Source organism: Bombina bombina, chromosome 10 (genome assembly GCF_027579735.1).
Source record: "Bombina bombina isolate aBomBom1 chromosome 10, aBomBom1.pri, whole genome shotgun sequence".
Classification (NCBI taxonomy): domain Eukaryota; kingdom Metazoa; phylum Chordata; class Amphibia; order Anura; family Bombinatoridae; genus Bombina; species Bombina bombina.
The window spans coordinates 49,246,554-49,273,346 of NC_069508.1; positions in this window are offsets into that span (position 1 = coordinate 49,246,554).

Consider the following 26,793-nt stretch of genomic DNA (forward strand, 5'->3'; position numbering starts at 1 on the left):
TGATTCCAATTAAATATTCAAATTGAGTTTCAAGATATTTAAATTGATAGGAACGGCTTAGAAAAAGAAGTAAAATAACAGATGGATGCACCAATGTTTTCTCTTGGATCATGGGGCAAATTTTTGAAATTGTTCTTTAGGAAAATTGACTTTACTTTTTATATTTAGAATACTGGGAACAACCCAAGTAGGTCACTCTTCTCTGCTTCCCTTCATTCCATCAGACACATTGCACCAATCTTTTCATATTGTTTTTTTTCTTGTGTATCCAGTAGCATCTGAATAGCTACTAAAGAATACAATTATTTTAGTGCATGTTAATATGGATTTTCCTGCAGAGTAAGAATAAAAAAGATCCTCTCATTTTAACTTACAGGGGCAATACACTGTATAGTGTTCTCTCCTGGAATGTGTTCCCAATGATCAATTTTACCAGGACTGTATTAATTGTTGATAAAATTGCTCATTTACCTGTATTTTGTCATACGAAATAGCTGCTTTATATACTGAAACTTACCTCTATGCTAATCATTTCAGTACAGGAGTTCTAACTACAGAAAAGATACAAAAACAAGATAATAAGAAAAAGAGAACCCACACACTGCTTTAAATACTATAAATGCTTACCTGCTGCTTGGCTGTGTACACCGCCCCTTTAAAAATTAGTCAGTATAGAAGATCAACAATGAGAAATACTGATACAATTATTTAGTGATTATATGTACCACTGAGAAAAATAGAGTGTTCTATGTTTTTTTATTGCTTGTATTTAAATTATACAATGGTATTCTTGAAATAGGTTTCATAGAATAGCAAAGAAAAGTGAATTAATTGTTTTACACTTTTCAAATTTCCTTTAAAAATCAACAGTCACAATAGGTACTAATGTTCACAGTAATTAATTATTGATCTTTATGACATTCATTGTTTTCAGCAAAGTTTTTCCGCCAAGCTATGATTCAGTATACCGCGCATTTAATGATTGAAAGGCAGTTTTGACAAATCATTGACTAGCTCTAAATTTTGTTTTGTATTTCATTAAAAAAAGATCCAATGGATTAAAATGTTACCCATCATTCTTTCATAAAAAAATAAGTTCAATGAATGCTGTTATAGACAAAATATAACACAATTTTCCCAATATAGAAGTATGAGAATAAATTGAAAGAGTAATGCAAATAAATTTGCTTTGTTTTTTTGTAAGATTTTAATGCCTTCAGCCAAATTATTATTATTATTATTATTAACAGGTATTTGTAGAGCGCCAACAGATTCCGCAGCCAAATGGATGTTCATCTACTACTGTGATGTAGATAACCATCCATATGCTTTTAGCTACATTTTTCTACTGTAACTATTGACAACAGATATATACTGTTCCTGGGTGGCAATGAAAAGCCAAGGAACAAAAAATATTGACAGCTATACCTGTATATCCTCCATCTTAGGATGAGGCACCTGATGGAAAGTCAAGTAACTTCACCTTGGAGGAACTACCACCATCTTCCAATGGCTCTGTCACCTACAAAACAGCTGCAACCATTTCTTCTGGGGATACAAAGACGTTACTGAACTGGGTAGGCTTCTGATTGCAGTACAAATTTAAAAAATACACCCCCAAGGGAGGAATACAAACATGTGCCTACAGTCTCTTGGACAGTGGCCAGCAGTTCCCTAAGGATTTGGCATTGATTGAAGCAGCCATGAAACATGTAGTTCACTGCTGTTAGGGGATCAAACGTACACTGTCTCACTAGCATCCGGCAACATGTGAGGGAAACAAAGGTGCTTAGTGTGCCTCAACTGTTGTCATACGCCAGGGAATCGGTGTGCGCTTCAACCGCCAACAGCTGTACACATACTTTAGCAATTAGCTGAATACTGCAGGGATTTGTGGCTTTAACACTGTGGTGAAAGCAGCCTACAATCATTATGCACTGTTCAAGTAAAATTGCTCTTGGTTGCAACCAAGAGTTACCTTCAGGGATAGCAGTCTTTACCACCAGTTGGAGGATGTGAGCCTAAAAATGCACAACTTTGAAGTCAACCTCACAAAATTCTCTGTTAGTGTTTACAAAGCTTATTTCCACCTTGGTGCCTGCCCACTCTAATACCCAATGTACCACCATCCTCCTAAGAGCTTGCAATATATTGTCTGCAGTATGCTGCTCATTCAACACCTAGGCATGAAGGAGGAATGATCGGTACCCCTACTGGTCTACCAACCATCTCCTGTCCTGACCAGAACAGCCTGCCACTGCACCACTAGCACTACTCTCATCCTCATCAAATGCCCTGGACAGCCACCAGTGTGCCATCAGGGAGACAAAGGCATGATGGCCACTAGGAGCACACCATAAGTCGATGATAAGGTGCACCGACTATCCATCAGCCTTTTAAAACTCTGTAGTGGAATCTGCTTCTCCACCATCTCCTCAGGCTCATTTTCAAGTTCCTCCTGGTCCAGAGTTAGGGCTATACCACACGTTCTGTAGACACAGTAATTTCCTCATCAACCAAAACAGAGACTGGGGAAAACTGCTTAAAACTTCCCTCTTCTCCCTGACTGATTGGCACAATGAGATCTACATCTCCTGCAGCTGCTATGGTTGCCCAGAGACAGCCTTTCCAATTCTGATAAACCCACTCGGCTGCTGGTATAAAACATGGATGACATCAGGAGAGGGAAGGAATTGGCAGTGATAGAACTGATGGTTACACTGGGGTAAACACTAGTACAGATGGTTTTGGGAGTAGACTAAATAGCTGACTTGTACATGGAGGCTGCTTGGCAACCTCTGTCCCCCTCCCAAACAATGTCAATTCAGCACCTACACCTTTAGTTCTCCTTACTGTTTTTTGTTTATGAGTGAACTTAAATGACCCTTACTGCTACTAATGCTGCTGCTCCTAATAGTCATGGTAGTGGTGGGCCTTCTTCAGGGCAAAGCAAGGGAATGCCCAATTTAGGGCCAAGCAAGGTATACCAGGAAGCTGAATATAGACTGTAAACAGTAGCAGACAGCGGCAGAGATTGAAACAGGACAAACAAATAAGCACAACAGGCAGGCACAACAGGGAAACTGCAACAGAGAAAGTCCAAGCAAAAGTAGTAACTGAACCAAATGCAGAAAAAGGTCAGGTCAGCCCAAGCTTCAAAGTCAGGCAGCAAGAATCAAGTATAAAACACAGGAATGGCAACAGCAAGGAAATCCAGCACCAAACAAAAAGGAAATCCTCCAATGTCAAAACAAGGAGTGAAGGCCTAGGCTGTTCTATATATAGTCAGAGGGATCTTCCCTGATTGACTGGCATCCAGAGAGGGTGTTGCTGGCAGACACACCTACTGATGACCATATTCTTCCACAAACTTTACATGCAAACATCCTCTAGTGGCACAGCCAGAGCAAGCCAGACTCTAAATCTGGAGGCTCCTGGTTCAATCCCAGGCAGGGCGAAGTGAGGTAAGTCACCAGTGGGGTCCTTGCTGTGCATGTTGCATTTTGCCATGAACAGAGCTTATAAGATCCTAACATTAGAATATGCGCTGTTATGCTATACCAAATGAGAGTTGCCCCATTGCACCATAGAGTAACTGAAAACAAAGACCTTATAATTGTAAGAATTGATTCTTAATTCTGTATATTAATAATTCTAAATTGTATAGATGCTTGGCCTTAGCTTACTCAGAGGATGAGATTTTTTTCTACAATGGTTTAGTGATGTGTTTTTATTTAGTGATGTGACCATCAGTTTTGTTACAGATTTTTTTAATGTTTTTTATTTTTAAGGAAATAGATAAATACAATAAAAAAAAAAATTGGTATATGTTTTGATTAAGATGAATGATAGCCAAAATGTTAAACATTACCTGGAAGTTATGGCAAAATTTACAAATTTACACCTAGATTACAAGTTTTGCGTTTTAACGCTGAAAAAATGGCAATTTCAGCGTAAAAACCGGAACGCAGCCATTACGTCAAACCCGCACTCAAAAAAATAAAGTTTTTGCATGGGATTTCCATAGCGCTGCCATTACAAGTTGCGGTGAGGCTAAAATGCTTGCATTCCAGCCTATACCGACACAATCCGTTCCACAATCTGAGTCCAGTAGTTATGAGTTTTGTGAATCAAAACTTACACAAAACTCATAACTAAAATGTTACAAAGTAAACTAACACCCATAAACTACCTATTAACCCCTATTCCGCCACCTTCCCGCATCGCAAACACTATTTTAAAGTTATTAACCCCTAATCTGTCGCTCCTGACATAGCCGCCACTAATAAAATTTATTAACCCCTATTCCGCCGCTCCCCGACATTGTTACCACTATAATACATTTATTAACCCCTATTCCCCTGCACCCCAACAATACCCACACTACAATAAAGATATTAACCCCTATTCTGCCGTTCCCCGACATCGCCGCCACTAAATAAAGTTATTAACCCCTAAACCTCTGCCCTCCCACATCACTGCCACTAAATAAACCTATTAACCCCTAAACCGACAGCCCCCAACATCGCAAAAGAATAAATTAAACTATTAACCCATAAACCTAACAACCCCCTAACTTTAAATTAAAATTACAAGATCCCTATCTTAAAATAAATAAAAACTTACCTGGGAAATTAAAAAATACTAAATTTAAACTATATATTAAACTAAGATTACTATTATACTAAAATTAAAATAACTATCAATTAAATAAATTAAATTACACATTAAAAAAAACTAGCACTACTAAAAAAAATTAAATCTACAATTACAAAAAATAAAAAATACATAATTACAAAAAATAAAAAAATACTAAATTATGAAAAATAACAAACGAAATGATCCAAAATAAAAACAATTACACCTAATCTAATAGCCCTATAAAAAAGCCCCCAAAATAAAAAAACCCTAGCCTACAATAAACTACCAATAGCCCTTAAAAGGGCCTTTTGTAGGGCATTGCCCTAAAGAAATTAGATCTTTTACCTGAAAAAAAATACAAACACCCCCCAACAGTAAAACCCACCATCCAACCAACCCCCTAAAATAAAAATCCTAATTTTAAAAAAAACCTAAGCTACCCATTTCCCTGAATAGGGCATTTGTATGGGCATTGCCCTTAAAAGGGCATTCAGCTCTTTTTCTTGCCCTGAAAAGGGCATTTAGCTCTTTTAAGAAGAGCCCAAACCCTAATCTAAAAAAAAAAACCACCAAAAAAAGTTTAAAAAACCTAACACTAACCCCCAATGATCCACTTACAGTTTCTGAAGTCCGGACATCCAGGCAGCGAAGTCTTCATCTAGGCGGCGAGGTCTTCATCCATCCAGGCGGCATCTTCTAACTTCATCCAGACAGCATCTTCTATCTTCATGCCGGCGGCGTCTTCTATATTCAGGTGGCGTGGAGCAGGTTCATCCTGAAACCATTCGGCGTGGAACATCCTCTTCATACGGTCGCCGCTGTATACTGAATCTTCAATGCAAGAGAGCCTTTTCAAAATGGCGTCCCTTGCATTCCTATTGGCTGATTTGACTTTTTAAATTCAAATCAGCCAATAGGATGAGAGCTACTGAAATCCTATTGGATGTTTAAATCAGCCAATAGGATGAGAGCTACTGAAATCCTATTGGCTGTTCAAATCAGTCAATAGGATGAGAGCTACTGAAATTCAATTGGCTGTTAGTGTTGGGTGGGGTTTTTTTAGATTAGGGTTTGGGCTTTTCTTAAAAGAGCTAAATGCCCTTTTCAGGGCAAGAAAAAGCTGAATGCCCTTTTAAAGGCAATGCCTATACAAATGCCCTTTTCAGGGCAATGGGTAGCTTAGGGTTTTTTTAGAGTTAGGTTTTTTATTTTGGGGGGTTGGTTGGGTGGTGGGTTTTACTGTTGAGGGGGTCTTTGTATTTTTTTTCAGGTAAAAGCTGATTTCTTTAGGGCAATGCCCCTTTTAAGGGCTGTTGGTAGTTTATTGTAGGCTAGGGTTTTTTATTTTGGGGGGCTTTTTTATTTTTACAGGGCTAATAGATTAGGTGTAATTGTTTTTATTTTGGATAATTTTGTTTGTTATTTTTCGTAATTTAGTCTTTGTTATTTTTTGTAATTTAGTATTTTTTATTTTTTGTAATTGTAAATTTAATTTTTAGTAGTGTTAATTTTTTTTAATGTGTAATTTAATTTATTTAATTGATAGTAATTTTAATTTTAGTATAATAGTAATGTTAGTTTTTTAATATATAGTTTAAACTTAGTTTTTTAATTTCCCAGGTAAGTTAGGGATCTTGTAATTTTAATTTAAAGTTAGGAGGTTGTTAGGTTTAGGGATTAATAGTTTAATTTAGTTTTTGGCGATGTGGGGGGCTGGCAGTTTAGGGGTTAATAGGTTTATTTAGTGGCAGTGATGTGGGAGGCCAGAGGTTTAGGGGTTGATAACTTTATTTAGTGGCAGCGATGTCGGGGAGCGGCGTAATAGGGGTTTATATCTTTATTGTAGTGTGGGCGATGTTGGGGTGCGGGGGAATAGGGGTTAATAACTTTATTATAGTGGCGGCGATATTGGGAGTGGCAGATTAGGGTATAATAAATTTATTTTGGTGGCAGCGATGTCGGGAGCGGCAGATTAGGGGTTAATAAGTTTATGCAGGTGTCGGCAATGTCAGGGGCAGCAGATTAGGGGTGTTTAGACTTGGGGTTTATGTTAAGGTGTTAGGTTTAAACGTAACTTTTTTTCCCCATAGACATCAATGGGGTTGCGTTACGGAGCTTTTCATTCCGCGATCGCAGGTGTTAGTTTTTTTTCTAACACTCTCTCCCCATTGATATCTATGGGGAAAGCGTGCACGAGCACGTCAAAGTAGCGTTTGGATTTGTGCGGTATGGAGCTTATCTCCACCATATCGCACGCACAAGGTGGCTTTTCAAAAACTTGTAATGGCAGCGCTACGGAGGCTGAAATAACGCAACTTTTGTTGTGTTTGTTTTGCACCCTCTATAGCGCAAAACTTGTAATCTAGGTGTCTGTTATTTAAGTATTTTGAAACATCTGCGAAACATGCTGTTTCTATTAGTTGTTTTATATTTTGCCCTATACAAATGTAATAAATCCAGATGTAATAGCACATAGTATGTAATAACAGTAGATTAAAGGGATGTTGTACTGTAAATGTTTAAATATTTTAACCCTCAGATCCCTCAAAAATAAGCATTGGATCAGCAACCCCCAGCAATGGAGGTTATTCATGGGTGTATAGAGTAGAATTGTGCGATCCGCTTCGGATCGATTCGGAAATTCGTCCGAATTCGAAAAATTCGGGATTCGGATCGATTCGAATTTCTAAATTAAAATAGTGCAGAATCTACCGAATAAATCTGAATTAGTTCGGTAGATTCGGATGGCCATGGATTACAATAGTATTGTACAGTATATTAGGCAATATCACTCTGCTATGGGTTACACCTAATATAAAGTACATAATACTAGTCTAATACACAGCACATCCCACCTAACACTTACGAAAATTCCGAATTTCCGAACCGAACCGAATTGAACCGAATCCAGCCGAATTTCTTTGAATCCGAAACAAATCCAAACCGAATTGATTTGAATTTTTCCGAACCGAAATTCTAAAAAATCAGAATCGATCCGAACCGAACCAAATTTTTTCGCCATGCACATGTCTAGTATAGAGGGGCATACTTAGGCCTTAATAGGAGTGCCAGTGATGTCATCCCAAACATTTATAGTGATGTCACCATGATGGGAGGAACTAGGAAATGTCAGGAAATGGAGGGAGTTGCATGGGGAAAGGTTGTTCAAACCCCTCAGCTCCATTACTAGCTACAGACCTCCAAGAGTCATCATTTTAAAGAGAATCACCACTAATGGTGGTGGTCTTGGAAAGCCACAGCACACACAAAAATGTAAAAGCACAATAGATAGGGTTTTGCTGAGGAAGGGGTGTTTATGAGGTAAATAAAAAAGAATGTTATGTAAATGACTGCCAATAAAGTTTGTTTTGTAGTACACAAGTAACTCTCCTAAATAATTTGTATGCATTTTGTCTGTAATCACACGTGGTTCCAATTATCCATTTTATCTGCTGGAGTGTATTAAATTGTTTACAAATATCCCTTTTACCTTTATTTCATCATTTGAAATAGCTGTGTTTGCCTGTTAAGACAGCAACCCGTACTGAAAATATGAATATTGTGGTACTCTCTTTAGAAAAACTATGCAAACAAAAAGCAAAAGAAGATATCAACTTCCCAATGATGATAGGCGAGACAGAGCTCATCCAATTTAGGGCTAGTTTATGAGTGGAGTGTTATTTATCAGTCCTGCTCGTGTGTTAACTCCACTAGAAGTAAGCTTTTTACACGCATTGGGTAGCGCACATATTAGAAGTTGAAAGTAAAAAGTTTTTACGCGAGCAGTGACCTGATGCGTTCAAAATGCTGAACTTTTAATATCGTGACCACATTAATGTATTCACCCATAGGGGCCGATTTATCATAGTGCGAGCAGACATGATCCAATATAGCGGATCATGTCCGCTGTACATCGTTAAATGCCGACAGCGTATACTGCCGGCATTTATCATTGCACAAGCATTTCTAGTGGAATGCTTGTACAATGCTGCTGTAATGCTTGTGGTATATTTCCCTATCAGACCAAATTTGGCCAGTAGTCTTCTTATCCCAGCGTCAAGTGGAAGGATAAGGAAATATCCCAGAACAAGAGAATAGACAAGTAAATGAGGTAACAGTACTCACAGTAGAGGGGCAATCCTTCTCGGAATTACAGGGAATGACTGGAGAGTAGTCAGGCAAGCAAAGTTCGGTAACAATGAGGTAATCCACAAAAACAGCAATACAGGGGTTAATCACTCAGAAGAGGGGTCAGAGGCAAGCAGAGTTCAGCAGCAGAAAGGCAATCTGATAGTTCAGGGGTTAAACAGGAAGAGTGGTCAGACAGGCAGAGTTCAGTAACAATTAAGCAATCCAGCAATTCAGGGGTTAAACAGGCAGAGTGGTCAGACATGCAGAGTTCAGTAACAATTAAGCAATCCAGCAATTCATAGGTTAAACAGGCAGAGTGATCAGACAGGCAAAGTTCGGTAACAATTAGGCAATCCAACAATTCAGGGGTTAAACAGGCAGAGTGGTCTGACAGGCAAAGTTCTGTAACAATTAGGCAATCCAACAATTCAGGGGTTAAACAGGCAGAGTGGTCTGACAGGCAAAGTTCGGTAACAATTAGGCAATCCAACAATTCAGGGGTTAAACAGGCAGAGTGGTCTGACAGGCAAAGTTCGGTAACAATTAGGCAATCCAGCAGTAGAGGAAATACAGCACCCAGGAGCACACACAGTAACACCTATACTTGGGCGATGTAAGTAAGGAACAGAGGTACTTACATAGCCCTAGGTTCGCGCCAAGAAACAATTCCAGGAGGCTCAGAGGGATGAACACTTATCTGCTACTTGTCTTAGTCACTTTCAGGGGGAAAAAATACAAAAACATTTTCAACATTTTTAAATGTTGCTTTTTTTATAGGTATAATAGAAATGTTTTGAATTCCTGTAAGTAATGGGTTGTGTTTATTGTATTAAAAAAAGAGGGCCCTGGCTCAAATTGTTTTGGGTCTCTCAAATTTAACTCAAAAGGTAATCAGTATGCTAATCGGTATAATGATTCTGATGATATAGATAGATAGATGATAGATAGATAGATAGAAATAACTGCATTCTGCACTAATAAAAGGCTCCCCTGCATTAGGATTGTATACATTCTGCCCATGCCTATGTATAGACTGGCTGATATGGGCTCCCCCACAGCACTTGGATCCTAGTGCCACTGCGCCTGCTGCTCAAATAGTAGTTTCACTTCTGATCTTCATGTGGCAAAATCCAGATTTATTTTATAAAGTGTCATACATGCATTTCAGTAACATAAATTCTGGTGCATTAATATAGTTTAAAGGGATACTAAACCCACATTTTTTTCTTTCATAATTCAGATAGAGCATGCAATTTTAAGCAACTTTCTAATTTACTCCTGTTATCAATTTTTCTTTGTTCTCTTGCTATCTTTATCTAAAAAGCAGCAATGTAATGCTTAAGAGCCGGCCCATTTTTGGTTCAAAACCTGGGTTACGCTTGCTTATTGGTTAGCCAAATGTAGCCACCAATAAGTAAGCGCTATCCAGGGTACTGAACCAAAAATGAGCAGTCTCCTAAGCTTAATATTCCTGCTTTTTAAATAAAGATAGCAAGAGTTATTATTCCTTTAACTATGCTAAAATATGCAATAAAAATTGACCGAACACCAATCTGTAGCTAGAAATGTCATTATGATTAGTTCTGAAACATTTGAGTAAAAAAAAAACAACTTTCATTTGTCCTTCGCAACTATATTACATTCCTAATCTATCTTTCCATGCAAGTATCTATTTTTTAGAATTTGATATTTCTATTATACTTGACATACTTTAGAAAGTTTATTGCTAATAAAAGATTTCTATTTCACAGTAAAGAATGTTGAATTTTCAAGACGTTTTCTCTTCATGATGTGCTCTCTTTTTTTCCTTTCATTGTCTTCATTTGAAATGTACTTTTATTTCAAATCTTTCCTTGACAACTGACTTTTTTTTTGCTCAAAAAGAATACGTTTGCATTGCATAACGAGAGTTAATGTTATATTAAAAACAATTGTCATGCTGATATTTACAGCTTTATTGTTTTTATCCATTGTGACCTGTTCCATTTTCATTTCACTTCTCTTGAAAGAAGATAAATGTGATTCTATAACATTCAACTATTGTAGAGACTATTTACTGCGTTTCAGTCGACATTTCTTGCATGACACGGAAATATATTATGCAAGAATGGGTGATTTAAAGGGGCTTAAAAATACTGTGGTCCAGATTACAAGTCCAGCAATATCAATATCGCTCGACTGCGGTAAAATTGATATTACAAGTCCATATAAGACAGATTTACTAGGAGGTTTAGCGTGTCTGATATCCCTTTAGAGCACCCTATATTTCCAATGGTGATCGCCACCATGATAAATATCGCTGATATTACAAATTGAAAGTTATGAGATGCGCTCGAGAGCAAGCCAAAATAGCACTAGAAGAATTAGTGCCACCTGAGATCTGAAGTAAAGTTTTAGGAATAAAATAAACGTTTCACAAACCACATAAAAACATATTAAAAAAATAAAGTATTTTACTTATATATATTACATATAAACATTTAATAAAACATATATCAGTTTAATATTGAAAACAATGTTTTAAAAGGGTTAAAAAGAGATATGGCATATGGAAAGATGTTTGATTGGGAAGGGCTCAAAGATGTGCATATTTAAAAAACTGCCCGCAGCTCTCAGAGCCTCCATAAGTTCACTATAGGGGATCCAAGGCGAGCAGTCCCCTGTCTACCACTGGAACAAGCAGCACAACTCTGCAAAAATCAGACAACACTCACCACATACACCCCCCCTGCAAGCACTCACTAGCACTCATTCCTAGACCTCACCCCTAAAACCCATTCACTAGCACTCACCCCATCACTCACACTTAACACTCACTCACCAACCCTCACTCCTAGCACTCACTCACTTGCACGCACTCACCAGCCCTCACCCATAACACTCACTCATCAACACTTACCAGCCCTCACCCATAGCACTCACTCACCAGTCCTCTCCCATAGCACTCACTCACTAACACTCACCCCTAGCACTCACCAGCATTCACTAGCACTCAATCACTAGCCCTTACCCATAACACTCACCCCTAGTACTCACCCCTAGCACTCACTACTAGCACTCAGTCACCAGCACTCACCCATAGCATTCACTCACCAGCCCTCACCCATAACACTCACTCACTAACACACACACACCAGCCCTCACCAATAACACTCACTCCCCAACACTCACCAGCCCTCATCCATAGCACTCACTCACCACCCCTCTCCAATAGCACTCATTCACTAGCACTCACCCCTGGCACTCACTCACCAACCTCACCCCTAGCTCCCACTCACCTGCATGCATCCACTAGCACTCACCCCTAGCACTCACTCACCAGCACTCATCCCTTGCACCCACTCACCAGCACTCACCCCTAGCACTCCCTCACCAGCACCCACCCATAGTACTTACCCCTAGATCCCACTCACCAACCCTCACCCCTTGCACTCATGCACATATAAATCCAACACATAACACCCATGCACAAAACTAGTACACAGTACCCTCTCTCCCATACAACATCCACTCACCCACGACCCACCTATCAACTCCACAGCGCCCACTCAACTCAGCATCACTCGCATCTCACGCACTTATTCACAATCCATCATGCACAACATCAAATACTCATCTGACACCCTCCTCAGCCTGAGTAACACCGCCTCACCACTAACTACCACTACACAAACAATACTACAAAAAAACAACAACTTCTAAACACTAGCTTGCAACCATCTATTCAAAACAGGACTGCACCACCCCAAGCACAACACCTATCATGTGCCCTGCTCAACACCAGATCAGCAGTCAAGCACAAACACAAAATCCACAACTTCATCACTCAATACAACACAAACTGTCTCTTCATCACCGAGAGCTGGCTAACACCTGACTGTAACACCATTCTAGCAGAACTAGTACCTGAGAACTACTCCATCCTGACAGAGCACAGAGTCAGACAAAGAGGAAACGGCCTAGCAGTGATCTACAAATCACATCTCATCCTCATTACACCAACCTACAGAGCACACTGCCATTCATAGAAACACTCACACTACAACCCCAAAAAACACCATCCACATACTACTATGTTACAGACCACCAGGGCAGCCAAAGACACATTTCCTCACTCCCTTCACTGAATTCATCTCCACACACTCCTTGAAAACCAAAAACCTCCTGCTACTAGGGGGCCATCTGGGCCAACTCCTCCCAAGACCCCATCACCACCGCCTGTATCAGCAAACTGGAAGCACTAGGTCTGCAGCAACTGATAAGTGCTCCCATCCACATTTATGGCCACACCCTTGGCCTCATCTTCAAACAGAACATCAACATCAACACTCTGGACAACATGCCCCCGCCATGGACTGACCATCACACTATCAAATTAAAATAATTACAGACATCTTTTGCCAAAGACCAGCACACTCAACGACAACACACTGGACAAGATCACAGAAGAAACTACATTTACAACTCTTCAAAACCACACTGTCCAAAACAATTGCATCACTGACACAAGTCCTTACAACTGAAGACACACTCAACTCTCTTAACACAGCACTACTACAGACAGCAGACACAATCGCACCAATCTGCAGAGCACCCACCCGCAAAAATAATTCTGGCTGGTTCAACGACTCCCTTACATAACTGAAACAAGAACGCAGAAGAGCGGAAGCAGCCTGGAGAAGGAACCGAACCACAGACAACCACACAAACTACAAATCACTACTAAATACCACAAAGCCACCTTCACAGCAAAAAAGAACACTTTTCAAACACCATCTCAAAAGCCATAAACCGTCCCCACAAGCTCTTCAAATTAGTCGCACAGACTATGAACCCCATCTGTCTTGAGCCACCAGCAAACGAAACACAATAATTCTGCAATGAGCTGACTTTTTCATTGCCAAAATCACAAACATTCGAGAAGAAATTCAACAGAACATAGCAAGCAACTCTGCCCGGTCACCGCAACAAGACAAAAACCACACAAATTCTCCACAACCACCAATATTCACCCTGGTACCAATCACCATCGACACCACCAAAACCATAATCAGAAGCCTCCGAGACAGCACATCACCAAACAACATTATTCCCACAAAACTTCTGAAAAAACACTGACACCGACATGGTAAGACATCCTGGCACTCGCCATAACACACCTCATAAACCTGTCATTCAAAGAAGGAATCGTGCCAATCTCCCTCAAGCAAGGCATAATCAAACCCCTCCTAAAGAAGCCCAACCTTGACCCCAAAAACTCAAACAACTACAGACCTTTTACAAGCCTCAACACCCTCTCCAAGAGTATTGAGAAAGCAGTAGTACAACAGCTACAGCCTTATCTGGAGACCTATGAACTCCTGGATCCATTACAATCTGGTTTCTGCCCTGGCCACGGGACTGAAATGGCGCTCCTCAAGATCTGGGATGATGCCCTCAAAGCTGCAGATGTAGGAGAATCGTGCCTCCTGGTGCTACTGGACCTCAGCACAGCCCTCGACACAGTAGACCACAAGACAATGCTCATTCGTCTCACAGAAGTAGCTGGAGTCGCAGACTTGGACCTACCCTGGTTTTCATCCTTCCTATAGAACAGATCCCAGAAAGTGAAATTAGGCGCCTTCACCTCAGAAGCACATAAAATCACATGTGGAGTCCCTCAAGGATCACCCCTGTTGAACGTGCTCTTCAATATCTACCTCTGCCACTCCTCAAAATCATCAACAACCAGAACCTGCTCTATCACTCCTACGCCAATGACACTCAACTCTACCTGCGCATCACCAACAAGAAAGACCAATACCACGCCCTGGAAAACTGCCTCTCATTGATTGACGAGTGGATGACTGAGAGCTCCCTCAGACTCAACGGATCCAAAACATAACTCCTCTTCCTCCATGCAAACCAAAACAAACACCACAGCATAACATCCAACCCACCTACCATCCTCGGACAAACCATTACCCCCCAGTGCCAAAGCCAAAAGCCTTGGAGTCATCATTGACTCAGACATGACAATGGTCACACAAATAGTATCAGTAGTCAGCAGATCTCAACTTCTTCGCCTACTACGTCGACTAATCCCGTTCATCCCTGAAGGGGACACCACAGCTGTAGTTGGAACAATCATCAACTTCCGACTTGACTACGCACACTCCCTCTACTTAGGACTCCCCAAATACCAAATCTCATGACTGAAAGTCATCTAGAACACAGCCGCCAGACTGGTAACTGGGAAAAAAACTGGTAATTGATCACCCCATCCCTGAAGATACTCCATTGGCTACCCATGAAGGATTGTGTTACATTCAAGACCCTCTGCCTCATCCACAAATGTACACATGGAAAAGCCCCAAAATACCTCTGCGACAAAATTAAGCACTACACCCCAAGTTGCCCCCTCTGGTCAGTCAACCAGAACCTCCTCCACATACCCAAGACCTGCTACAAATCAAAGGGCGAACGCAGATTCGCAGTCCAAGAACCCCGGCTATGGAATTCGATACCCGCGGACATCCGCTTAGAAGAAAACCATCTAGCCTTCAGGAAGAAATTAAGACCCACCTTTTCTGAAGGCTCAGGCTGCTTCTGGCTGAAAAGCGTCTAAAGGGGATTTAGTTTGCAGTGTAGCGCTATACAAGTTACTCATCCATTCATTCATATATATATATATATATATATATATATGTCTATATTTATGTGTTTATATGTGTACAGATACATACATAAACACACACACACACACACACACACACATTTCTGCCCTTTTATGCAATATCATTTTAAAACAATTTTAATATTTTTTTATGTTTTTTTATATGCGAAAAACCCTAAAGGAAGTAATGTTTGTGACTGACTACAGTGCACAGTACCATAAGTTATGTGGCATTATACAGAGAAACTTCTGTTTGATAGCGGCAGATGATGCCTTAGTAGGAACGGTCAAAAATTTTGCAGATGCTCTTTCAGGAGAGGCAAGACTATAGAGAACCAACTAGCCCACACTCAGTTGAAGCCTAGAAAAATGGATGAAGGTAGCTCATGTTTAAAATTTAAAGGTGTTTACAAATGCAGTAATCCCAAATGTAAAGCATGTGAACATCTCATGCTAGGTGATACATTCTGCAGTATGGTGACTAATCGAATATATCAGCACAAAGCATGCATGAATTGTAGGTCAACTTATGTTGTGTATCTAGTGATGTGTAACACTTGTAAAATCTAATATTTGTGGTTGACCACTAGTGAGGTCCATTTTCGCATCAGAGAACACCTCTCTAATATAAACATCAGTACCTTAGCTACACCACTAGTACAAATTAATTAGTACAAATAAATAATTATATAAAATCAGAAATGGACTGCATTCTCAAACTTGACTAGGTACATATCCTATGACACTACACAATTCTCAGCCCTTGGTGCTCACCAGCACTCACAAACAGCTGCAAAGCTTTCTGGGTCTCAGGCAGTTAACCCCAGATAAGCTTGGGTGCAAAGCCTATACGGAAAATTACAAAACAAAATAATTGCTATATATATATTCATACAGTTATATAGCAAAAGACATATATATTTATAAAAATTAATTATTTAACATTTTCTTCTAAGTGAAAAACATTGAAGTGCAGTTGGCCTAGCGCACCAGGGTTTTTTGTTTTTTTACTTTCAGCTTGTAATAGCAGATCAAACATGGAAAGTGCTATTCATCTAACTTGAGTACAGTTAGAGCTCAAAAGTGATAAATTATCGCTCTACTTGTCATCTAGGCTTTTGAGATTATAATTTTGGATGCTAAATTAAATACAAGAAACCAGCTTTGCAATATCCTTTCATTATTAGTCCCTTTTTTCTGTAATTCAGAAAAATGCGTGCTTTCCAATTCCTGTGAAAAGTTGTAATGACTCCAGACTTAACAATGGTATATTCTACACAGTCATTGGTTGCACTCACTAGTGGCCCATCTATATCTGATTGGCTTCAGCAGAGAAGGAAACCTAAATTAAAATATGGCAGCACCAATTGCTTTGTGAACATTAAAACTTTATACTTACGCTATGGGAAACATGCTGGTCGACTGATAGTAAACCTAGGGGATTGTTGTCGTACCTCTACTCTTGTATGATGGACGGACAGCCTTTAACAAAGACTAGTGCACAAGTACGTTTATGTGAAAGAGTTTGGAAAGAAATTGCAGGCTGTACCAATATTAGTTGTAGATAAAATTATATATTTATTGCAAACTTGGTTAAAATTCCATTGTTGGAAGGCACACTATTTAGTTATACATACAACCTCAGCACACAGGTGCTGCATCCGACGCGTTTCCTGCTTTACAACAAGCACTTCATCAGGGATACACAGCTGTTCTCCCTGTGAATATTTAAACCTTTCACATTTAACCCTTAACAATGCTGTCAGCACTTTCATTGGTCTTTCCATACTGCATTGTTAATAATGTATAATACACATATATACTTTAAAAACATATATAATAGGCTACAAAGTTATAAATATTCAACATTATAAATATTTATACAAAAATCCTAAATTATCTCAAAGATTTTATTCCCAAACTTTTGAAGGGATCACTAACATAATGAATTTATTAGATTAAATAAAAAAAATATTTAATTTAAGATCCTAGATATTTATTTTTTCTTTTTTCCTTTCTATTGTAATTATGTTAGGAATTTATTTATTAAATAAGTAGCTTTTTTGATGTCAATTATATGGTACAATGGTTTGAAATAGATTTTATGCCTAGGGTGGGGAGAATGTTCACATTACTTGGTTTTATGGTTTTTAGTTGTTATGGGCAATACACACTTTAGATACCATCTTGTGGCTTATTAGTTTGTTTTACTTTCTGGTTATTAGTTATTAAAATGAGCTAGAGTTTCAATTCCTATCCACTTATTTCTTGTTGTTTATTATATTGCCTAGTATAAGAATAGTAGAAATTTATATTTTATACTTTACATAAAAAAAAAAAAAAAACTTTATACTTATATTTTTCAATAATTAAACAACTAATATAATTTTAAAAAACACATTTGTTTATTTTCAGGTTAATCTTTCCTTTGAAGACAACTATATCTAGCATATATTTAGATTTTAGCCCTTTCCTTAGTGGCATACGCACATATGCTCTGAGGGCCGTATTCAAACAACAACCCTTCTCAGATAGCTGGTGGTGATGTGTATTATGTCTGTGAAGACTTAATTTGTGTCATTCAAGCCACTGCTCTGAGAAGGGGTAGTGTATGAATACTGCTTCCCAGGCCCTTGCAGAACATGTGCATATGCCGCTAAAAAACCCAAACAGTAATAACTTTTACCAGGAGCTTTTTTGCTAATGGAAATATATTGCAAAAATGCTTTTATTTTCATTTGAAATGCACCCATTCACACTTCAATTTTCACTTTCTATCCTCTTAAAGGAAGTCCTCAGGAATATATTATATCAATTATTAAAGTGATGGTAAACCCAAGTTTATAACAAACGCTAGGATTTAATATAACTAAAAATAAACATTTGTTACTCTCATCATTTTGTAAAAAATGTTGTTAAACTCACCATATCTGTAAGAAAAGAAGATCGCTAACACAGCGCCCCCCGCCGCCCATGGCACACTGCTTTCTTCAATTAAATGACGTTTCTACCTCTGGACCAATAACCGTGCATGTCAACTGACTCCCTAGCATGGCTATTGGTCTAGAGATGGAAACGTCACCTCATTGAAGAAAGCGATGTAACGTGGGAGACCGGAGACGCTGTGTTAGCGATATGCTTTCCTTACAGATAGGGTGAGTTTAATATAGTTTTTTTTACAAAAAGATGAAAGAAACTTATGGTTATTTCTAGTGATGGTAAATCCTAGCGTTTGTTATATGCTTGGATATACCATCACTTTAAGAGTTTCTAGTTGAACAGGAGTCAGCGTACCCTTGAACATTTAAAAATATTGATAAAGCGAAGCAATGCCATTATTACTTATACAGGGAGTGCAGAATTATTAGGCAAGTTGTATTTTTGAGGATTCATTTTATTATTGAACAACAACCATGTTCTCAATGAACCCAAAAACTCATTAATATCAAAGCTGAATAGTTTTGGAAGTAGTTTTTAGTTTGTTTTTAGTTATAGCTATTTTAGGGGGATATCTGTGTGTGCAGGTGACTATTACTGTGCATAATTATTAGGCAACTTAACAAAAAACAAATATATACCCATTTCAATTATTTATTTTTACCAGTGAAACCAATATAACATCTCAACATTCACAAATATACATTTCTGACATTCAAAAACAAAACAAAAACAAATCGGTGACCAATATAGCCACCTTTCTTTGCAAGGACACTCAAAAGCCTGCCATCCATGGATTCTGTCAGTGTTTTGATCTGTTCACCATCAACATTGCGTGCAGCAGCAACCACAGCCTCCCAGACACTGTTCAGAGAGGTGTACTGTTTTCCCTCCTTGTAAATCTCACATTTGATGATGGACCACAGGTTCTCAATGGGGTTCAGATCAGGTGAACAAGGAGGCCATGTCATTAGATTTTCTTCTTTTATACCCTTTCTTGCATGCCACGCTGTGGAGTACTTGGACGCGTGTGATGGAGCATTGTCCTGCATGAAAATCATGTTTTTCTTGAAGGATGCAGACTTCTTCCTGTACCACTGCTTGAAGAAGGTGTCTTCCAGAAACTGGCAGTAGGACTGGGAGTTGAGCTTGACTCCATCCTCAACCCGAAAAGGCCCCACAAGCTCATCTTTGATGATACCAGCCCAAACCAGTACTCCACCTCCACCTTGCTGGCGTCTGAGTCGGACTGGAACTCTCTGCCCTTTACCAATCCAGCCACGGGCCCATCCATCTGGCCCATCAAGACTCACTCTCATTTCATCAGTCCATAAAACTTTAGAAAAATCAGTCTTGAGATATTTCTTGGCCCAGTCTTGACGTTTCAGCTTGTGTGTCTTGTTCAGTGGTGGTCGTCTTTCAGCCTTTCTTACCTTGGCCATGTCTCTGAGTATTGCACACCTTGTGCTTTTGGGCACTCCAGTGATGTTGCAGCTCTGAAATATGGCCAAACTGGTGGCAAGTGGCATCTTGGCAGCTGCACGCTTGACTTTTCTCAGTTCATGGGCAGTTATTTTGCGCCTTGGTTTTTCCACACGCTTCTTGCGACCCTGTTGACTATTTTGAATGAAACGCTTGATTGTTCGATGATCACGCTTCAGAAGCTTTTCAATTTTAAGAGTGCTGCATCCCTCTGCAAGATATCTCACTATTTTTGACTTTTCTGAGCCTGTCAAGTCCTTCTTTTGACCCATTTTGCCAAAGGAAAGGAAGGTGCCTAATAATTATGCACACCTGATAGGGTGTTGATGTCATTAGACCACACCCCTTCTCATTACAGAGATGCACATCACCTAATATGCTTAATTGGTAGTAGGCTTTCGAGCTTATACAGCTTGGAGTAAGACAACATGCATAAAGAGGATGATGTGGTCAAAATACTCATTTGCCTAATAATTCTGCACTCCCTGTAAGTGGTCAATTAATTAACGGCTAGATTTAGAGTTTGGCGTTAGCCGTCAAAACCAGCGTTAGGGGCTCCTAACACTGGTTTTGGGCTACCGCTGGTATTTAGAGTCAGTCAGGAAAGGGTCTAACGCTCACTTTGCAGCCGCGACTTTTCCATACCTCAGATCCCCTTACGCCATTTGCGTATCCTATCTTTTCAATGGGATCTTTCTAACGCCGGTATTTAGAGTCTTGGCTGAAGTGAGCGTTAGAAATCTAACGACAAGACTCCAGCCGCAGAGAAAAGCCAGGAGTTAAGAGCTTTCTGGGCTAACGCCGGTTCATAAAGCTCTTAACTACTGTGCTCTAAAGTACACTAACACCCATAAACTACCTATGTACCCCTAAACCGAGGCCCCCCCCACATCGCCGCCACTCTAATAATTTTTTTAACCCCTAATCTGCCGACCGCACACCGCCGCAACCTACGTCATCCCTATGTACCCCTAATCTGCTGCCCCTAACACAGCCGACCCCTATATTATAGTTATTAACCCCTAATCCGCCTCACTCCCGCCTAAATAACCCTATAATAAATAGTATTAACCCCTAATCTGCCCTCCCTAACATCACCGACACCTAACTTCAAGTATTAACCCCTAATCTGCCGGCCGGACCTCGCCGCTACTCTAATAAATGTATTAACCCCTAAAGCTAAGTCTAACCCTAACACCCCCCTAAGTTAAATATAATTTAAATATCTAACAAAATAAATTAAATCTTATTAAATAAATGATTCCTATTAAAAGCTAAATACTTACCTGTAAAATAAACCCTAATATAGCTACAATATAAATTATAATTATATTGTAGCTATTTTAGGATTAATATTTATTTTACAGGTAACTTTGTATTTATTTTAACCAGGTACAATAGCTATTAAATAGTTAATAACTATTTAATAGCTACCTAGTTAAAATAAGTACAAAATTACCTGTAAAATAAATCCTAACCTAAGTTACAATTAAACCTAACACTACACTATAAATAAATTAATTAAATAAAATACCTACAATTATCTACAATTAAATCTAACACTACACTATCAATAAATTAATTACATAAAATACCCACAAATAAATACAATTAAATAAACTAACTAAAGTACAAAAAATAAAAAAATAATTTACAAACATTAGAAAAAGATTACAACAATTTTAAGCTAATTACACCTATTCTAAGCCCCCTAATAAAATAACAAAGCCCCCCAAAATAAAAAAATGCCCTACCCTATTCTAAAATAAAAATAGAAAAGCTCTTTTACCTTACCAGCCCTTAAAAGGGCCTTTTGCGGGGCATGCCCCAAAGAATTCTGCTCTTTTGCCTGTAAAAAAACCATACAATACCCCCCCCAACATTACAACCCACCACCTACATACCCCTAATCTAACCCAAACCCCCCTTAAATAAACCTAACACTAAGCCCCTGAAGATCTTCCTACCTTATCTTCATCACGCCGGGTATCACCGATCGGTCCAGAAGAGGCTCCGAAGTCTTCATCCTATCCGGCAAGAAGAAGTCCAGAAGAGGCTCCTAAGTCTTCATCCTATCCGGACCGGCAACCATCTTCATCCAAGCGGCATCTTCTATCTTCATCCATCCGACGACAAGCAGCTCCATCTTCAAGACCTCCGGCGCGGATCCATCCTCTTCTTCCGACGTCCTAACACAGAATGAAGGTTCCTTTAAGGGACATCATCCAAGATGGCGTCCCTCGAATTCCGATTGGCTGATAGGATTCTATCAGCCAATCGGAATTAAGGTAGGAAAATTCTGATTGGCTGATTTAATCAGCCAATCAGATTGAGCTCGCATTCTATTGGCTGTTCCGATCAGCCAATAGAATGCGAGCTCAATCTGATTGGCTGATTTAATCAGCCAATCTGATTGAACTTGAATCTGATTGGCTGATTCCATCAGCCAATCAGATTTTTCCTACCTTAATTCCGATTGGCTGATAGAATCCTATCAGCCAATCGGAATTCGAGGGACGCCATCTTGGATGACGTCCCTTAAAGGAACCGTCATTCTGTGTTAGGACGTCGGAAGAAGAGGATGGATCCGCGCCGGAGGTCTTGAAGATGGAGCCGCTCGTCGTCGGATGGATGAAGATAGAAGATGCCGCTTGAATGAAGATTGTTGCCGGTCCGGATCTCCTCTTCTGCCTGGATAGGATGAAGACTTTGGAGCCTCTTCTGGACTTCTTCTTGCCGGATAGGATGAAGACTTCGGAGCCTCTTCTGGACCGATCGGTGATACCCGGCGTGGTGAAGATAAGGTAGGAAGATCTTCAGGGGCTTAGTGTTAGGTTTATTTAAGGGGGGGTTGGGTTAGATTAGGGGTATGTGGGTGGTGGGTTGTAATGTTGGGGGGGGGGGTATTGTATGTGTTTTTTTACAGGAAAAAGAGCTGAATTTCTTGGGCCATGCCCCGCAAAGGGTCCTGTTCAGGGCTGGTAAGGTAAAAGAGCTTTGAACTTTAGTAATTTAGAATAGGGTAGGGCATTTTTTATTTTGGGGGGCTTTGTTATTTTATTAGGGGGCTTAGAGTAGGTGTAATTAGTTTAAAATTGTTGTAATATTTTTATTATATTTGTAATTTATTTTTTTATTTTTTGTAAGTTAGCTTTTTTATTTTTTGTACTTTAGTTAGTTTATTTAATTGTATTTATTTGTAGGTATTTGTATTTAATTAATTTATTGATAGTGTAGTGTTAGGTTTAATTGTAGATAATTGTAGGTATTTTATTTAATTAATTTATTGATAGTGTAGTGTTAGGTTTAATTGTAACTTAGGTTAGGATTTATTTTACAGGTAATTTTGTACTTATTTTAACTAGGTAGCTATTAAATAGTTATTAATAGCTATTGTACCTGGTTAAAATAAATACAAAGTTGCCTGTAAAATAAATATTAATCCTAAAATAGCTACAATGTAATTATAATTTATATTGTAGCTATATTAGGGTTTATTTTACAGGTAAGTATTTAGCTTTAAATAGGAATAATTTATTTAATAAGAAATAATTTATTTTGTTAGATAAAAATTATATTTAACTTAGGGGGGTGTTAGGGTTAGGGTTAGACTTAGCTTTAGGGGTTAATACATTTATTAGAGTAGCGGTGAGGTCCGGTCAGCAGATTAGGGGTTAATAATTGTAGGTAGGTGGCGGCAACGTCGGGGGCGGCAGATTAGGGGTTAATAAATATAATATAGGGGTCGGCGGTGTTAGGGGCAGCAAATTAGGGGTACATAGGGATAACGTAGGTGGCGGCGGTGTACGGAGCGGCAGATTAGGGGTTAAAAATAATATGCAGGGGTCAGCGATAGCGGGGGCAGCAGATTAGGGGTTAATAAGTGTAAGGCTAGGGGTGTTTAGACTCGGGGTACATGTTAGGGTGTTAGGTGCAGACTTAGGAAGTGTTTCCCCATAGGAAACAATGGGGCTGCCTTAGGAGCTGAACGCTGCTTTTTTGCAGGTGTTAAACTTTTTTTCAGCTCAAACGGCCCCATTGTTTCCTATGGGGGAATCGTGCACGAGCACGTTTTTGAAGCTGGCCGCGTCCGTAAGCACCGCTGGTATTGAGAGTTGCAGTGGCGGTAAATGTGCCTGTACGCTCCCTTTTTGGAGCCTAACGCAGCCCTTCTGTGAACTCTCAATACCAGCGGTATTTAAACGGTGCAGGGGAAAAAAAGCCAGTGTTAGCTACGCGGGTCGTTACCGACAAAACTCTAAATCTAGCCGTAAGTCTTTCATTTACTCACCAATAAAATAGCTTAAATTTCTGAATGCATCTATAGAGCTTAAACTTTAGAAAGTATAATCATATTGCTGGAGTTTTAATTAAATATGAATAAATATTTAATAATGGGGTACAACTGAATGTGAATAAATTGCATTTGAAAAAAGAAACATGATAAATATATACATGCAATTTTGTATGCTTTATGGACATAAAACAGGAAAAGATATTAGAATAAGCAAATTCATTAGTACATTCTAAAATTTGCTGATGCTACTTAAAGGGACATTAAACCCAAATATTTTTCTTTTGTGATTCAGATAGAGAATACCATTTTAAACAACTTTCTAATTTACTTCTATTATCTAAATTGCTTCATTCTCTTGATATTCTTCCCTGAAAAGCATATCTATATAGGCTCAGTAGCTTCTGATTGGTGGCTGCACATAGATGCCTCATGTGATTGGCTCACCAATGTGCATTGCTATTTCTTTAACAAAGGATATCTAAAGATTGCACCAAATTAGATAATAGAAGTAAATTGGAATGTTATTTAAAATTGTATTCTCTATCTGAATCGTGAAATATCTTTTTTGGGTTTAATGGCCCTTTAAGTTAGCTTTAACACAACAGAACCCATCTTTTTTTACTATAATATTATAATTTGTATCTATAACAATGCAAACTACATGAACTTAAAGGGATAGGAAAGTTACAATTAAACTTGCATGATTTAGATAGAACATTTTATTATAAGACACTTAAATTCACTTCTATTTTCAAATGTGCTTCATTCTTTCATTATTCCTTGCGCTTTGTTCTCTTGGTATCCCTTGTTGAAAAATAATACGCACATATCCTACACTAGTGGGAGTTAGCTGCTGATTGGTGCCTGCACACATTTGTCTCTTGTGATTGGCTAACTAGATATTACTCTAGCTTCCAGTAGTGCAATGGTGTTCATTCAGAAAAGGATAACCAGAATAATGAAGCAAATTTGATTATAGAAGTAAATTGGAAAGTTGTTTAAAATTGTATGTTCTATCCGAATCAGCATATTGTCTGATTGAGAGCAAAGCAGGCAAACAAATTAACTTGATACATTATAGTATCAAGTATGCTTTTGTCTCTGTGTCAATAAGTGAAATAAAGGGACAGTCAAGTCCAAAAAAACTTTCATGATTCAAATAGGGCATGTCATTTTAAACAACGTTCCAATTTACTTTTATCTCCATTTTTGCTTTGTTCTCTTGGTATCCTTAGTTGAAAACTAAACCTAGGAGGTTCATATGCTAATTTCTTATACCTTGAAGGACTCCACTAATCTAAATGCATTTTAAAAGTTTTTCACCACTAGAGGGCATTAGTTTGTGTGTTTCATATAGATAACATTGAGCTCATGCAGATGAATTTACCGAGTAGTGAGCACTGATTGGCTAAAATGCAAGTCTGTCAAAAGAACTAAAATAAGGGGGCAGTCTGCAGAGGCTTAGATACAAGGTAATAACAGAGGTAAAATGTGTATTATTATAACTGTGTTGGTTATGCAAAACTGGGGAATGGGTAATTAAGGGATTATCTATCTTTTAAAACAACAAACATTTTGGTGTTGACTGTCCCTTTAAGTTATCTGACTAGTCAATCTAGTGCCTTATTCCAATCAATAAGATGAGTGATTAAGAAAAAACATTTACATGCTACAGGGATTTTAGCCTTACCTTTCTAAGCCATTCTGATCCATATGAAAGGCTGCAAATTCAATTTGAAAACCCTCCCCAGTTACATAAACAATATTTCAGAGCTATCCATCTTTTTAACATTATTATTATTATTATGACAAGTAATTTGCTGTCCTTAATTTTATAATACATGAAGATTAAAATAAGTATATCACAAAAAATAATGGTGGTTGTACCCTAAATAAACTTATGCCAAAAGTACAGGTGTATATAATCATAAAAAAAATGTGGTAATATATGTGATGAATAACAATATGTATACCATAAAAATGCAATATTGTGATACACAAGTATAATAATAATAATGTATTTTTGCATATATTTAAATAAGTCTCAAGACAATATTACAAGTGGTGCTCTATTTAGCGCTTTCGCACAAGCAAAAACTTTGCTAAAAGTAAGATTTTTGCACGAGTCGGGTTGCACGCACATTACAAGTTGAAAGCGAAACATGATGCACGCTAACCAAATACTGTAACCGTGTTAACATATTGTCCCCATAGAAGTCAATGGAAAGCACAGAGGAAAAACACCTAACCATTGCTCGCGCACTATGTTCTTCACAAATAGAACAAAGTCATTTTTATTGTAAATACATAAATATATATTCCTATAACTGTATATCTATTCCTATTTAATAATAAAAATTAAAAACAATTTCTATGTGAAGAACATAGAGATTTAATAAAAGATAATATATATATATATATATATATATATATATAAATATATAAAAATATTTAGAGAGAGAGTATGTATATTCATTTTTAGTAATATTTTTAAATATTTTATATGTAATATGTGCAATGAGGTTAGCAATTCTTCCTATGCGCTAACCGACACTGGGTTAGACCGAAATTGCGATGATGGGTTAGTGCACATGAAGAATTACTAATCTTACATTGTGTTATTAAAATTATAAGTATTAAAAATAATTAT